Raw genomic sequence first — 16,837 nt, 5'->3', positions numbered from 1 at the left:
GGACCTCAATAAGACTAAGTGATGATTTAGCATCAGTAACTGTGGAGGTGTATGATATATTTAAGGCACTGGAAGAGAAAAACTACCAGACAAAAATTCTTTATCTGACAAAACTGGCCTTCAAAAATGAGGAAGAGATTAAAATATTTACAGAAACTGAGAGAGCTGGTCAACAAAAGACCTGCCCTATAAGAATTACCAAAGGGGATTATGCAAGTTGAAAGGAAAAGACAGGGCAGTGGCTTGGACTACTGCAAAGAGTGAAATCTTCAGCAAGTGTAGCTAAAAAGTTAAAGGTAAATTGCAAAAGCCAGCAGTACTGAATCCTCAATATACAACTTTACTCTTTAATCCCTGTAAGAGTAGAATACAATTAAACAAAGAAAGGGCATATTACTGAAAATTGACACACAAAATATAAAGAAGTAAAGTGGGACAAAACAACATAAAGAAGGGAAACAGATATGGGAGAATGTGTGTGCTATTGATGCTAACTTAGTATCTTTTCAAATTAGTAGGTTATAGATATAGGTTGTATAACTAAAACCCCAGGGTAACACCAAAGAAAGTATTTAAAAATATAGAGAAACAAAAATGAGGATGGGATCAATCAGATATATCACAAAATATTTTAACTATACAGAAGAAGAGGTTGCAAGAAAAGAAAAGAGAACAACTACAAAAAAAGATATGGCATTTAAAAATCAAAGACAAAAAGACTGAAGCACTGTCTTTACAATAATAATACTGAATGTTAATGGAGTAAACTTCACAATTAAAGGTCACAGAATGGATTTAAAAAGCATGATCCAACCATATATTGTTTATAAGAGACTCACCATGGACGCAAAGACACACAAAGTTGAAAATGAAAAGATGGAAAAAGATATTCCATACAAATAGAAACCAAAAAAGGGCTGGGGTGGCTATAATAATATCTGACAAATAGACTAACTCAAATCCTGTTTGAAGAGGCAAGGAAGGGCACTATATATTCAAAAAAGAGCAAACCCATCAAGAAGAAATAACAATCATAAAGATTTGTCCCCCTAACAATGGTACCCCAAAAGATTTGAGGCAAACACTGGCAGAACTGAAGAAGGAAATAGACACCTCAACAATAAGTTTGGATACTTCAATATACAACACTCAGCAATAGACAGACCATCTAGACAGAAGATCAATAAGGAAAAAGAACTTGAGTAATATGATAAATGAACTAGACCTAACAGACATATACAGAACATTGCACCAGAGAACATAAGAATATTTTTTCCTTCTCAAGTACTCATGGTTGATTTCCATGATAGACAATTTGGGTAAAAAAATAGTCACAATAAGTTTTTAAAGATTGAAATTATAAAAAATATCAACTCTGACCAAAATGGAATGGACCTGGAAATCAATAACAGGTAGAGAACTGGGAAATCCACAAATATATTGAAATTGTTATGCACCCTTACAACTATCAGTTGATCAAAGAGAAAATTGCAAGGGAATTCAGTAAATATGGTGAGATGAATTAAATTGAAAACACAAGAGATCAAAATTTACAGGATGTAGTGAAGGCAGTGTGGAGAAGGAAATCTATAGTCCTAAAGGTAAGATGTAATTGTGCACCTGGAGAAACTAGAAAAGAACAGCAAACTAACTCCAAAGCAAGCAAAAAGACAGAAAAAAAAAAGATTAGAGCAGAAATAAAAGAAATTGAAATAAACAATAAATAGCAATAACACAACCAAAAGTTGATTCTTCGAAAGACCAATAAAATTGACATATCTTTAGCAAGACTGACAAAGAAAAAAAGAGAAATGATACAAATAAATAAACTTGGAAATGTGAGGGGAGAACATTACTACTGACCCCACAGAAATGAAAAGGATCATAAGAGGATACTATTTATACTGTATGCCATCAAGTTAGAAAACATAGAGGAAATGGACAAATTTCTAGAAACACACAAACAACCTGCTCTGATTCAAAAAAGAAATAGAAGATCTAAATCTAGGTAAAGAGATTCGAGCAGTCATCAAAAACATCCCCCCCCCAAAAAACCCAGGATCACATTGCTTCACAATTTAATTCTAAAAATCACTCTGAGAATTAATACCAAACCTGCTCAAACTCTTCCAAAAAATGAACAGGAGTGAACACTACCTAATTCATTCTATGATAGCAACATCACCTTGATATCAAAGCCAGGTAGAGATAATACAAGAAAAGAAAATTATAGACTAATTTCTCTTATGTTTATAAATGCAAAAATCCTAAAGAAAATACTGGCAAATTGAGTCTAACAGCATATTAAAGGAATTATATACCATGTTCAAGTGGTTTTATACCAGGGTTGTTCAACGTAAGAAAACCAGTTTATGTAATTTACCATAGTAACAAAACAAAGGGGAAAACACATAAGCATCTCAATTGAGACAAAAAAATAATAATATTTGACAAAATCAGCAAACTTTCTTGATAAAAACACTTAGATAAATAAGAACAGAAAGAAATTTCCTCCATATAATAAAGGGTATATATGAAAAATCCACAGCTGACATCATAATCAGTGGAGAAAGACAAAGTTTTCCTTTTAAGATCTGCAACAAGACAAGGATGCCCACCGTCACCACTGTGTTCAATATTGTACCGGAAGTTCTAGGCAGAGAAGTTTGGCAAGATAAAGAAATAAAAGGCATGTAAATTGGAAAAGGAGGAAAACTTGCCCTATTTAGAAAGGACATGATCAAATATAAAGAAAGTCCTGAAAAATCTACAACAAAACGCACATAGATACATTGAGATAGCTACTGTATTTATCACACCTTAGGATGTTGAGGCAAAAATCTACAATGAATGGTGACTGAGGCAGGAAGTTTAGGGAGAACGTGATATGTTTTCTAAGACCCAAATCCAGAGGAATGATTTAGCTATAATCATATTGCTGGAGAGAATTAAAAATCGAAACAAAACAAATGAACTAAACTTGGTCCTGATTGGGTATCTATGTAGTATGTATGTTTTTATATGAATGTGTATGTGTGTTTGTAGGTATATATACCTACTTTTGTATTTTCTATGCTATCAGAAATGCTCTATCCTTTTGGCTGTGTGAAAGAATTGGGGTCATAGATTAAAAGATTAAGATTCATGATTTCTTGTGTATCATGTTCTTTCAACTACGTGAGAGCTGTGGTGTAAAGGAAGATAAAGATCCTTGAAAGTAGGTTCAGATCTAGAAAAGCATTTCAAGCTGGAAAAGGATTTATAAACCCTTAAATGAGTAATGGGTTGGACTTCAAGATACTCTAATTACCTAGAGAAGAAAAAACTGGAATAAAATTAATGTCTGTGGAAAATAAATAATGTGACTTCTTCAAAAGGACAGCAATATATCCTGGGATTTACAAGTTAGACAAGGTTCTGCCACTGGGGTTAAGGAAAAAAAATGCTATTGCCAAATCAATCCTATGATGACTCTGGCAACATATTAATTCATTACACAATGAAAGCCAAATAATATTGTCATTCCAAGAAAAATGCTTATACAAACCAGAAAAAATTCCCAGTACTATAGAATCTATGTTTTGCTATATATTTTTGATACTTTATTTTTCTTCTGATTGGTTATAGATACACAAAATTGTATAGAGAACAACAGCAATCACTTGGGTATCCACTAGCTGGGGAAAAATTATTAAAAATAATATTGATTATCTCTGTTATAACACATTAAAATTTCTTTTCAATATATTAAACATTTATATAAATGATATCATAACGTATTTATCCTTCTGCAACTTAGTATTATCTTATTCAACTTCTAGCTCTATTTAATTTATTTTCAGAACTGTATGTCATTGCATTATGTGAACGTGTCATGATTTAGTTGTCCACTATGATGTTTACTAATATTTAAGGTGAATGAAAATTTTGTTTGATATTAATAGAACTATACAAGTATAATTTTGGTTATTATATGCCTAGTCTATATTTTTCCATACTTTCAACTTCTCTTCCCATTGTGTTTTAAGTCTGTACCTGTAAACAGCATATATATGGAAGATTTTCTTTTTTACAAATATACTATGACAACCATTGCTATTTAAAGGATGACTATTTAATTTTGTTGTGATCACTATGTATTTGGATTCATTTCTAAAACCTATATTTTTTATCCTTTTTTACCCTGAATTTTTTCTTTGTCCTTTTCCCACTTTTCCTATATGATTTTAGATTTATAGACATTTTTTATTGTTTTCACTTTCTGATTTGGAAAGAAAAACTGGAATAAAATTAATGTCTGTAGAAAATAATGTGACTTCTTCAAAAGGATAGCAACACATCCGGAGACTTACAAATTAGACAAGGTTCTGCCACTGGGGTCAAGGGGAAAATATGCTGTTGCCAAATCAACCCTAAGATGACTCTGGTAATTTATTATTTCATTATACAATGAAAGCCAGATAATATTGTCATTTCTAATCTTCTAGTAATTTAACTTGATTATCCCTTACCATATTGTATGCTAATTTGAATATTTAATTTCCACACTATTCCTTTAATTAGTTATTATGTGTTATTTCATACAATCCAATATTTGTTTATATTTACCCTCAAATATTTTTTGTTACATGCTTACCGTTCTTTTAACACAGTTCTCTCTGAGTTCAATTTCCTCTTTCGAGGATGTTCTCTCTGAATTTTGATTTTCTGAAAATGTCTCTATTTCAATGGCTTTCTGAAATAATAGTTTAGCTTGGTATAAAACCATGTGTTTTCAGTTATTTTTTTCAGCTCTTTTAGAATATTTCTCTATTTCGTTGAAATTCAGTCCTCAGTCTAACTGACATTTTTCACATGCAATCCTCCTTTTCTTTCTGGTTTCTTTTAAGATCTTGGCTTTGTCTTCAGTATTCTGCTGAATCACTACAATATGGTGGAGGTGTATTTGTTCAAATCAATCTTGGAATTTAGTGCGCTTTTTAAATCTGATGATTCGTATTGTTATTTTCTAAATGTCTTGGTATCTAATTTTGCTCTTTTTAATTTATGCTGGCATGCCCTGTGGGATTTTTCCCTTATTATTTTATATTGTTTCCTAAACCTTAGTGGATCTTCATATCAGAATCTTATAATGCATTAGTTGAATAGATTAGTTTCATGAGATAAGAACTAAATTTATTTTTACCATGTAGCACAGGAAACTTACTATATTACAGACTCAGTATTTATATTTATCACCTTGAGGCTTCCATAAAATTATAAGTAGTATAAATTTAGACCCAAGTCCTATGTAAGGCTAGTTTGTGGTTATGATGTTTTTAGCTGACACTTTTTCTCAACCAGAGTTCCATTTGAGACAGGAAAAATATGTACTTATCTTTGCTTTTAAATGAGCTCTGATACCAACTTTAGGCAGTGATTTATGTTCCAACTCTCCCATTAGTGCTGCCCAAGAACTTCACTACTCTCCTTGGTTTCAAATTAGCAACTAATAATTTATTATTAATATTGAAGCTTCATTATCACCGAGGTTGGCAAATGTGGTCAGAATAGCATCCTGGTTTAAAGCGCCTTTTTCAGTCCTTGGGGATTTTCTTTTCTTTAATGTAAAAAAGGATCTTTGTTTTATTTTATCCAGATTTATTTCTAGGCATTTTTGTTTTTAAAGAAAGAGGTTTTTCTGGATATATAAGACACCACTGCCAGAAACTGAACGCTGTTTTTGTTTTTTTCATTCACTAAGACTAAGGCTTATGGCTTATGAGGATTTCAAACTCCATCCATTCAAATTGTTCAGTTTGAGTTCTTAAAACATGGACATAAGTTTTAGCATATTGTTCTTAAAGTAAATTATTATATTTATAAAATGTTTAAGTCCGTTTATTCATGAGGTTAACTGAAAAAATGTTTTGAAAAGCATTATTAAAAGCTGTAACCTTTGGCCTTTGCTCACATTTTGGCTCTCTTGCTGCGGGCGGCCTGGGAGACTGCCGGGTGACCAGCTCTTCTTGTAGCCGCTCACCGCGTGGTAGAGTCTGGTGCCACCACAGCCGCCTCGCGGTGGCCACCGCCGTCCCTGCCCTGCAGACACCGCCGCTGCCCGTTTCGCTGCAGCCTCGGGACCAGCTGTATGATTAAGCCACAGTCTTCAATGAATAAGCATATGCCTCAGTTCTGTGGTGTTCTTGGTCACACGTTTACGGAAGTCTCTGAAGGGCAGTGGAGATTACTGCCAGGTACAGCACCACCTCTGTGCAGACAAGTGAACTGTAGAAACTTCTTACTATTCCACCAGGAAACCCCCATAAGAGTGGTTTTAACCTGGACACAAAAGCGTTGAATTGAAATCTGATGAGCATTTGACAAGAGTTCTCACCTGGATGGGGTAAAACCTCAGTGCACCTCTTCATTCTGCCTAAATATTACTAGACTGAAGAATTACTCCTCTTAGGAGGTTCATTTCGTTTCCCATTACTCCCAACTTTATGCTCAAAGCACTGAAAATTTCAAGTAGAGTATATTGAGGTAAATTTCAGTTTCTTTAAATAATTTCTGTATTTGATTTAAAAAAAAATATTTTTCGTAACCCTACTGAGTGTTTTGTAACTAATGTGAGGACTGAAACATTTCAATAAATAATTAAAAGGAAAAAAGGTTTTTAAAAAGCTTTGTCATTGTATTCCTAGGAAAAGACAAAGATAAAATATTTCCAAATATATTTTTCTGCAAGCCGACATTCTTTTTTGTCAATATTTTTCCTTTCTCTTCTTCACATGAATAATTTCTATGCATCTATTTTCAATCTCATTGCCATCTCTGTTCTGTTAGTAAGATGACTGGATATTTCCTCTTTTTTTGTTCTAAAATATCCATTTGGTTCTTATAGCTTCTGTTTCTCTATTGAGAAATCTAATTTTTTTTTTTTTAATTTCAAGGGAATTTAAGATTACTCATGAATCATGGCTATAATGACTGCTTAAAAGTCTTTGATGATTCCAGTAGATTATCTCAGGATTTCATCTGCTGGTTATCTTTTCCTTGGAGAATTACTTATATTTTCCTGGTTCTCTGTATGTTGAATAATTTTAGGTTGTACTTTATACATCTTGTTTATTATCTTCTGAAAGTATGAGTCCTGTTAAAATCCTCTGGAGAAAGTAGATTTTGTTTTGTTTTGATTTGTATCAGTAATCAACCCAATTAGGTTCCAATGTCAGTTCAATTTTCAAAGCCTCTGCTATGCTCCTTTGGGTCTATGCACCTCTCAAGGGGTAAGTCTGGGACGCGGAGTGTACACTTTACACTAGAGTTTAGTTTAGTTCTCACAGCTTTTGATACGATGCTTTGGGTCTATTCTAAGCATGTGCTTTGTAGGCATGAGCCTGGAACTTGTGTCATTTCATATACAGAAATAGGAAGTCCTCTTCTGCAGCTCTCCTCTGTAGTTCTCCCACACTCAGTTGATCCCAGGGACCTCTTTCACCTGGCCCTAAAGACAGGATATCTCTTAGACAGGATAACCACTTGATGTGCTGCTCATCCTGGGGCAAAACTGGGGGGAGAAAAAAAGAAAAAGAAAAATATAGTGCAGATTTATTGCAGATCTGTTACCATGGCTGGTATTGAAACTTCACAGTTGGGACCATTCTTATGGCAGTAAGAAGAGGAAAACAAGAAAAAGTAAAATGATCATTTTTCCCTTCCTACCCCCCCTCATAGCTTACAGATTCCCTTTACCTAATCTTCTGGTTGGAAAGTCAGGGATTTTCTCAAAGTTGTCTGTCCACACCTGCTGTGTAGTTCTGTACTGGGGACATCCTCAAATGGAAGATAAAAGGAAAAAAAAATTTAAGGAAAGTCAGCCTGCTTACAGGTCATTCTTCAAGTTTTGATTCCCCTCACTAATCTACCTGATATTGTTAATTTTTCAGAGTTTTCTCATAGTGACTTTGGTATTTTATTCAGAATTGTAGTTATAATCAAGGGAAGAGACAGGCTATAATGGGTTTACGGCATGTTTTTATCACAGGAAGTTCCATGATTAGCACTGCAAATGGCCATTACCTAAATAAAACTTGATTACCAAAATGCATGCATCTCCCAAACCCTAACCATATATTTAAAATTAATTTTCAGTGGCCACTTTTGATGCAGGCCAAGTATAATCTTTTTTAAAACTAATTTTTACTCCTGAGTATGATGGTGTTGGACTCATATGTGACTTCTCTACACATGTCTCTTCTGTCACTTTTACTGAAAACCAATTGATTTTTATTTGATTCACATTTAAGCTAGTTTGCATTTACAGCTTAATTAAATACCAGAATTTTTTCTAATATTATTTTCCCAAGTGTTTGTCAGAAAAATTCTCTTGTTAGTCTTAAATTTAAATTCCGTTCGAAAGCCATCCTTCACATACACTTGTAAACACAATGGAATTGATTATAAACACAGAAACACAGAACTTTTTTACACATGGTGATGATATTCTTTCCTAACCATTTTTCTCTAAACCACGTGGAAACAGAAACCAGCATTTTCACATTTTGCATTTCTCCCCTTTAATTCTATTGAACTTGTACTGACCACATTAATTCTGAGTCACTATCATGACTACAGTTCTATATACTTCTATATAACTTGAAGAAGTTATAAAACTCTCACCTCTACATTTTATTTTTTATTTTCAGGGCCTTAATAAAAAGTTAGTGGTATTCCTTCTTTGTGCTAATGTCTTTTTTTTCTTTCAACGTTCACCAAGGAGATTTTCTCTTCATATTGTTATATGAGATTTATAAATGAACACACGTATAGAAAAGAAATAATTAGAGATGGCTAGAATATTAAATCCATGGGTACAATCCAGTGGCTAGAAGCCCCTATTCATTATATGGGCAGATTTTCTCCAGAGGTCTCCTAGAATACATTGAGTTAGAAGTGACAAAAATAGTCTGTTTATAACTTTGTTGCCCCAAGTTATATGATACCTAGTGAAATAAATAACCAAATCAATCACTTACCTGCCTGCCTAACAATAAGGTCATCATTACTCTACTTTAAATATTTTAGATATGAAATAGAGGGCAAGTTGTGATTTCAAATTTATACTCTCTTTTCTTAACACTGAAAAATGAGGGACTGGAGAAGGCAGATTAAATTTGATTTCTGAGCATATTTCACATTCCCCTTGCACTGTCACGTACTTATTCAAGTTAAAGATGAAATAGTTGAAATCATAATAGTCATCAATCTAAATCATCAACAAAAATCCTCATATTTTTTCCCAAAGCAGTAATTTCTGAAAGTCGACCACGTTCAAGAAATAGACTTCTGAAGTATCCGGTTATAAAACTTATTACCCACCCTTGGGAACTTGAAATATCTTGGAAACCATGCCTGCTATGTTAAAAATATAACTACAAAATAACGAAACCACAAACTTTTTCAGAGTGGCTAAAACATTTTGCATTTTTCTTACCAAATGTATAAGAGCTCCAATTGTTTTACATTCTTGATAACATATAATACTGTCTTTTAAAAAAAATAATGTAGTGGTATTTCTTCTGATTTGTTCTTTTTTCCTGTTGACTAATGATTTTGAACATATTTACCCATGGGCTTATTTTTAATCCACATAGCCTATTTGTTGAAATATCTGTACAAGTCTTTTACCCATTTTTTAAAATTGGATTATTTATTTTGCTACTGTTTATTTTTGAGAGTATTTTAATATATCTATATGTATTCTGGATACAAGTACTTTGTAAAATACGTGATTTGCTCATATTTTCTCCCAGGCAATAGCTTACTGTTTCATACCTTTTACAGTGTCTTTGGAAGAGTAAAAAGTTTTTTTTATGAAATCCAATGTATCAATTTTTAAAAAATTTTTGGTTTATGTTTTTGATATATGTCTTAAAATTTATTTACCTAACTCCAAGTCATGAAAATTTCAGTCTAATGAAGAACATTGTAGAAATATGAAACCCTTGATGTAGAAGTTTAAAAAAAGCTAAATACTTATTCTATCTCTCATAGTATCAGCACCTAATTCATCAGGTTGTTGTATTAAATAAATTAATATATATTAAAGTGATTATAAATAGTGCTTTAATAGTTGGAAAAGAAAAAAGTGAATAAACATTTATATAAAGGACAACATATATTTTCAGTTGAATTTCTATTTATTTTACCACAAAGTTAAATTTCTATTTATGTCTCTGTAGTAATAAGGCTCCAGATCTTAAAGTATTCAAAGTTCTATTGCAACTGTTCCAAGTGTTTTTACTTATATGTGTGAAATAGACAGGCTTTTTAACGTTTATTGATATTTCCTGTGGCATGTAACTCTTAATAAGAGTTATTTGTGCTTGATTGTTACAGAAAAAAATTTTTTTGGACTATGATAAGAAAGTATGCTAGAAAACTTTACTCAGAAACTGGTCACTTGAAGTCATAAAATTATGAGGGTGAAAAGTGATTGATATTTACCTCTAAGTATCTCTCTATTATTTCACTGTCTTTATTCTGAACCCTAGCATTGTATAAGATTTTGTCAGTGTGGCAGAGATGTTTAAGGATAGGTGACTATACATATGCTCTCTGACATAACCAAACCCCAATACAATTAGAGCAGTTCTGGCCAATGGGTTACAAAGCGAATTGAAGTTTGTTATTTCCAAGCTGAAACTTAGAAAATCAAGCTTATTTATTATCCTAATGTGATGGCCAAAGTGGTTGCAAGTTCCAAATGGTCTAGCTACAAAAATTTGAACCTCTCTCAGCCATGGTCCCTGAGAGACTTTATGGAGCAGAATCTCCCAATTATCTGCATTATAAATGTAACCTAAGTGACAAACAATCCTCTGTTTTGTTAAGTCACTGAAATTTGGGACTTAATTTCTTATTGTGGTCTAACATAGCCTAATATGACTAATAAAGTTTGAAAGAAATTATTATCCTTTGTTTAGTAATTCCTCATGGTCCTTTTGTCACAAACTCAGTAACTCTAATAGAATCATTTCTCAATATAACACAGATTTCTCCAGTCATTATGTATGTTGTACATACATTCATATGCATATACACACATGCACAAACACATAGTGAAACGTTAAAAGTGTGGTTAGCCTTGGGGATTTGGCAGGGCAGAAAAAGGGCAGGTGTGTTACAAAGACACTTCCTTTTTTAATCTCAATAATTTCTATACAATTTGCATTTTTAAAACCAGGATTATGTATTATTTTATAATAAAAGCAAATTAAAAAATAAATCAGAATGTATATCCATATGTATATCCCTAATATTTTCATACCTCTGGTTCAAAATGTCCTTCTTTCTTATCTCCCTTCCTCCTTTCCTCCCTTCCTTCACTTCCTTCCCTCCTTCTATCTCTGTCTCTCAAAATTCCTTTACTTATTTGCTCCTTCCTAGCAGGTAAAGATGTCTATTTTTCTTACAGTCAAATATAACATACAATCACACAGTGCCTTTTTTTTTTTAAGATTTATTTTTTATTTATTTAGACCCCCCACCCCTTGCTACTTGCACTCACTGTCTGCTCTCTGTGTCCATTCACTGTGCATTCTTCTGTGTTTGCTTGTTTTCTCTTCTCATCTTCTCTTTAGGAGGCACTGGGAACCAATCCTGGGAACTTCTGACATGGGAGAGAGGTACTCAATATCTTGAGCCACTTCAGCTCCCTGGTTTATTGTGTCTCTCATTGTCTTTCCCCTGTCTTTCCCCTTTTTTGTTGCATCATCTTGCTGCATCAGCTCACTGTGTGGGCCAGCTCACCATGCAGGCCAGTTTGCCTTCACCAGGAAGCCCCACAAACCAAACCCAGGACCTCCCATATGGTAGATAGGAGCCCAATAGCTTGAACTAAGTCTGCTTTCCAGACACAATGCCTTTTGATCCAATTTCCTTTTCAGTTATCTCTTCCTTCTTTTCCATCTTTAAATTCTTTTATTCTCAGATTCCCTATCTTTCCAAAAAATACTTTTTCTTGCTTTCAACATATTCACATCCATCTTTTTCCTTTCCTACTTCCATCACCCACTGACAAAAAAAATTGGTGAGTGCTTCCATTCTTCAATTCTTTTTAAGCTATCTCTGCTTAATTTCACAAAATAATAAAGATTTACTTCATGCTCATGGTTTTAATGACAAATCTATGAATTTGGCATCAAAATCTATATGTTTTACTGATAGCCTCAGCTTCATCCCACTCTTTTAGTGACTAATTCCACTTGGTTCATCCTAACTTACATTCTAAATTAATTCATCACCCATCCCACCAACACATCCTTCCCCTGACATTTTTGTTCAGGTTATTACTAATCTCTCAGTGTCTTTCTCAGTCTCTCTGACTTGAGTACTCACTCAACTTTATCTTGTTTTCTTCCTAAACCCACACACACTCTCCTCCAATTGTTACAGGACATAGTTCTGTTTTGAATACCCTTCCTATATTTGGGAATTTCTACTCAGTGACATCCCATGTCGAGCCAGAAACTTTTACCCCAGTCTTTCAACAGGTTGGATCCTAAACTCCAATAATCAGAAGCAACCATGGGAAACACTGGTTTATAAGAGAATCTGGTGAAGAAACAATGACACTCAAAATTGATTCAGGTAAGTGTGGCAGAGGAATTGACATTTTAGAAGCCATGAGGGAAAGGTCCTGCCTAAAGCATTTGTTTCAATACTTGTCTCAGGAATCTGTAATGTTTTCTTACAAATGTGGCAGGAGTGCATCTCCACCTGTTAAGAACTGTTGCTTAGTTGAAGTGGAGTAAAAGCCAAAGTTCTTAGAGTGCTCTCTAAAGTCCGATGTGTTATGGCCTGAGTTTTACTCTCTAATGTATTCCCAGTACCGATCTCTTGCTCACTGTGTTTCAACCACATTGGATTCCCTATCAGGCTTTCCCTTCAGAGCTTTTTTAATTTCCCATTGCCTAGAAGTTTTCTTATTAGGTATCCTTATGGTAGGTTCACTCACTTCCTTCAGTTTTTCTGCTCAAAAGTCTCATCAGAAAGGCCCTTCCCTTCAGTCCTACTTCCCTTACCCTGCCTTTTTTATTTTTCAACCTTTGAACAATATTCACCACTACTCTATGTTATATGTATGTGTTTCTTCTCCGGCCTACTCCATGAAAATGTTAGCTCTATGAAGTCCTCTCTTATCTATGGCTTTATCTTGGTCTGCTATAACCATCAATAATATTTATCCAATGAATGGATGAAAAAATATTTTCCTAAGTATTTGGTTTCCACCTACTTCTTCTGGAGATTCTTTGAGCTCTCTGATATCCTTTAATAAGGATTCTTTTTTGTTTTTGTATCAAGATGGATATATATTTTTTCAAAGAGCACTATCTTTTTTTCCTGGTTTTTAAAACATTTTATTTCATACAAAAATATTACATATTTGACACTTGATCCTGTCTCCCAAATAGAAGCTGGTTCTTTCAATTTCTCAGGTCAACCTTTCTTCAGAGCCAAATAAATAAGAAATAAATAATATTATGTAGAACCTGAAGATATTATTAGTTAAGGTGTACCCAAACTGAATGAGGGTGGGCCTTACTCCAATATGACTGAAGTTCTCATAAATAAAGCAAATTGGATACAGAAACAAGCCATAGGGAGCAGCCAGTAGCTGAAAGGTAACAGAGTCCAGAATAAAAAGGAGAAGATACTGCCATGTGCATTGCCATGTGATGGAAAGTCCATGGAATCCTAAAGATTACTGGCCAGCCTGAAGATACCAACCGTGGGAGGAAGTAAGCCTTCTAGCGACTGGCTCTAGTAGCCAATAAATTCCTGTTGTTAAACCAATGCAAGTTATGGTATTTGTTTTAGCAGCAAGGGAATTAAAACAGGGGTACATACATCAAAGAACCCAATAGACAGCAGATATTTTAATTCTTAATTAAAGGCGAAATGGCTGATTTAAAATTTCTTTTTTTTTTGAAGATGATACATCATTTGTAAATTCAAGTTTGGTTGGCTCTTCTCAGTCTTTTTGCTCAGTATTTTGAACACTTCCATTTTCTTTTTTTGGTAGGGCCTCTGAGCTTCTTCTCTCTCATTTTCTTCTCTCAAATTCTTGTTTCTTAGTAGCACATTTAGCTTGTACCTGTTCATATTTTTCTTGTGCTTTTTGATTTGAAGTTTCTTTTTCTTTTTCCTTTTCCTTTTCCTTAAGTATCTATGGAGTTTATGTTTTGCTACATGCCTCTGCTCGTAGAGTCTGGTCAATGCTACATTGCTCTTCAGACAAAGCCTGGTCAACACTACCTTGTTTTGGCAAAGGCTAGTCAACTGGTTCTTCTGACAAAATTTGCTCAACTTTTTAAAGTGGCTTCCTAAGTCTTTCCTCTTCAGCTAAATAGAGATGTTTCACATGATCTGGGTATATATCTGTGAATTGGACTTCTTGTGAGGTTTGAGTCTTTTGTGCCTTCCTAGCAATTTCTTGTAATTTTTCTGAATCCTCAGTTTTCTTCGAAATTCAAAGCCTTGCCCCTCGCGGACACTTCTGACATGAACCTCAGATTAGGATGCCATATCCTCTGTTTCATGTTCTTATTCCTGAACCCAACCAGAGAAACTCCTTCACCTTCATGTCCCAAAACTGCTTACCACCTTCTTGCTGGCCTCACTGGCACCATGGCAAATCACCTCTTTCTACCTACATAATATTTTAATAGAATAAGTAGATTTTTTTAAATTCCATACTTAATTTGGATTTCCTTACTCTTTTTTTTTTTTAAAGATTTATTTATTTATTTATTTCTCTCCCCTTCTCTCCCCACCCTGGTTGTCTGTTCTCTGTGTCTATTTGCTGCATCTTCTTTGTCCGCTTCTGTTGTCAGTGGCACGGGAATCTGTGTTTCTTTTTGTTGTGTCATCTTATTGTGTCAGCTCTCCGCATGTGCAGCTCCATTCCTGGGCAGGCTGCATTTTCTTTCGTGCTGAGCTGCTCTCCTTACGGGGTGCACTCCTTGCACGTGGGGCTCCCCTACACAGGGGACACCCCTGCGTGGCAGGGCACTCCTTGCATGCATCAGCATTGCACATGGGCCAGGTCTACATGGGTCAAGGAGGCCCGGGGTTTGAACCGCGAACCTCCCATGTGGTGGATGGGCACCCTAATCACTGGGTCAAGTTTGCTGCCGAGAATAAGTAGATATTAACACCAAAGTATTCCACATTGGACCATGCTGCCTCCTTTCAATTTCTCTTTGTTTAAGTCAAAATTAATTGTTATTATCTCTAGCCTGGCTATAGCAATACTCTAGATTTAACCTCTTATTCTCCTAACCTCTTATATCCCATTCTGATTTATACTCTGATTAATTTTCTGAAAACTCTAAATAAATTGTTAATAATGTCAAGACAACTTGTCAATAGAATGGAATGGGTGGTAGGAAATAAAAGTTGGGCTCCACTGCTGAACACATATAAAAATCTTATTTTTGTTTACATTTCAACTGACTGTATTTAATCAAGTAAATACATTCTGATATTTAAATAAATAAATATCAGAAATTTTGTTAGAAAAGAGAATTCGGATAGAACAATTTCATAAGGAACTATTTAATACCCATTTCTATGGGTTATTTCTATGGCCATGCATTCTTAAAATTCTATTGCTTACTTTTCATATTTGTGAAAAAGGTTTTTTCAGTAGGATGTTTTTCAAATGTCTTATGGGGGAAAATGTTTAGCCTGTTTTAATTTGTACTATAGTCACATATGGTAAAATACAGTAAACAAGAACATAAATTTAAACATTTTATAGGAAATCACCTCTGTTATTGAATGTAATTTTGAAATCAAAGTCATAAACAAATCCCACAGAGTGATTCTATACTGGCATGTAGAAGCATACATTACTGATGCTGGTTGCCATTTATTTGCTTGTGCCCACAGGAAATAAATATCTAAGGCAATTTATTTCTATGACATTTTTTAACATAAATTGAGATGAGTAGTTTAAATTTCTTTGAACCTGTGAACAAGAATTACTAAATTTTAGCCTTTCTAATTCTAAATGAATATCATTTTTCCATTAGGAAAAAATTACAACACGTAAGTATGAAGAAACCTGATTTCATAGTTCTGTCCGAAGGTTGTATAAATCCAAATCAGCTCAGACTGGATTCACTAAAAAAAGTCTTAATTATAAGTCCATTTTTGTTTTTCCAGTTTGTAAAAGGCAGGTGTCACTGAGAGTAGTTGAAAAAATCTGTACATCACATTATACTACCACTAATTCTTTGAAATTCTTGGCTCAGGTTACTCATGATTTCGAAATTGCCAATTTCAATAGGCAATGATCAGTTCTTACTTGATGTCTTCATAGCATGTGATGTTGTCTACCCCTTCTTCTTCCTACTTTCAACAATAAAAATGTAGCCCTTAACTGCAAATAGATCTTGGCACCATAACTAGATTCATCACTTAATATCTTTGTTGAGTTATAAAGCCCTTGATGATCTCTCACTATAAATGCTAAAGCAAAAAGACATGCAGTTCTTTAAAGTATAATATTGCCATTTATATAAATTTTTAAAATTTGAATTATTTAATTTGAATTCATTTTCAAACATTGTCTAAATTAGTCAATTACATTTGAATAAGCTAAAACACATTTTTGAGTACTTATATAAAACATAAAGATGTTATTTTGCATCTTGTTGTTTCAGAACAGTACCCCAAGCTAGCAGTCTCAGGCTCCAAATAACTTCCATATGAATATTTTTGATCCTAGAGAGTGCTCCTCAGTATTAAAAAATGAATTGGCTGTCAACATTCATTATTAAGG

General features: G+C 33.9%; 1 pseudogene; it reads right to left on the bottom strand.

Moving 5' to 3' along the window:
• Positions 1-13,956: 13,956 nt before the first annotated feature.
• LOC101445608 (thyroid transcription factor 1-associated protein 26-like) lies at positions 13,957-16,316 on the bottom strand (annotated as a pseudogene).
• Between the last annotated feature and the right edge of the window lie 521 nt (positions 16,317-16,837).

The sequence above is a fragment of the Dasypus novemcinctus genome, chromosome 5, assembly GCF_030445035.2.
Source record: "Dasypus novemcinctus isolate mDasNov1 chromosome 5, mDasNov1.1.hap2, whole genome shotgun sequence".
Taxonomy (NCBI): Eukaryota; Metazoa; Chordata; class Mammalia; order Cingulata; family Dasypodidae; genus Dasypus; species Dasypus novemcinctus.
Note: the sequence above shows the minus strand (reverse complement) of the source record. Positions and strands in the feature narration are given on the sequence as shown.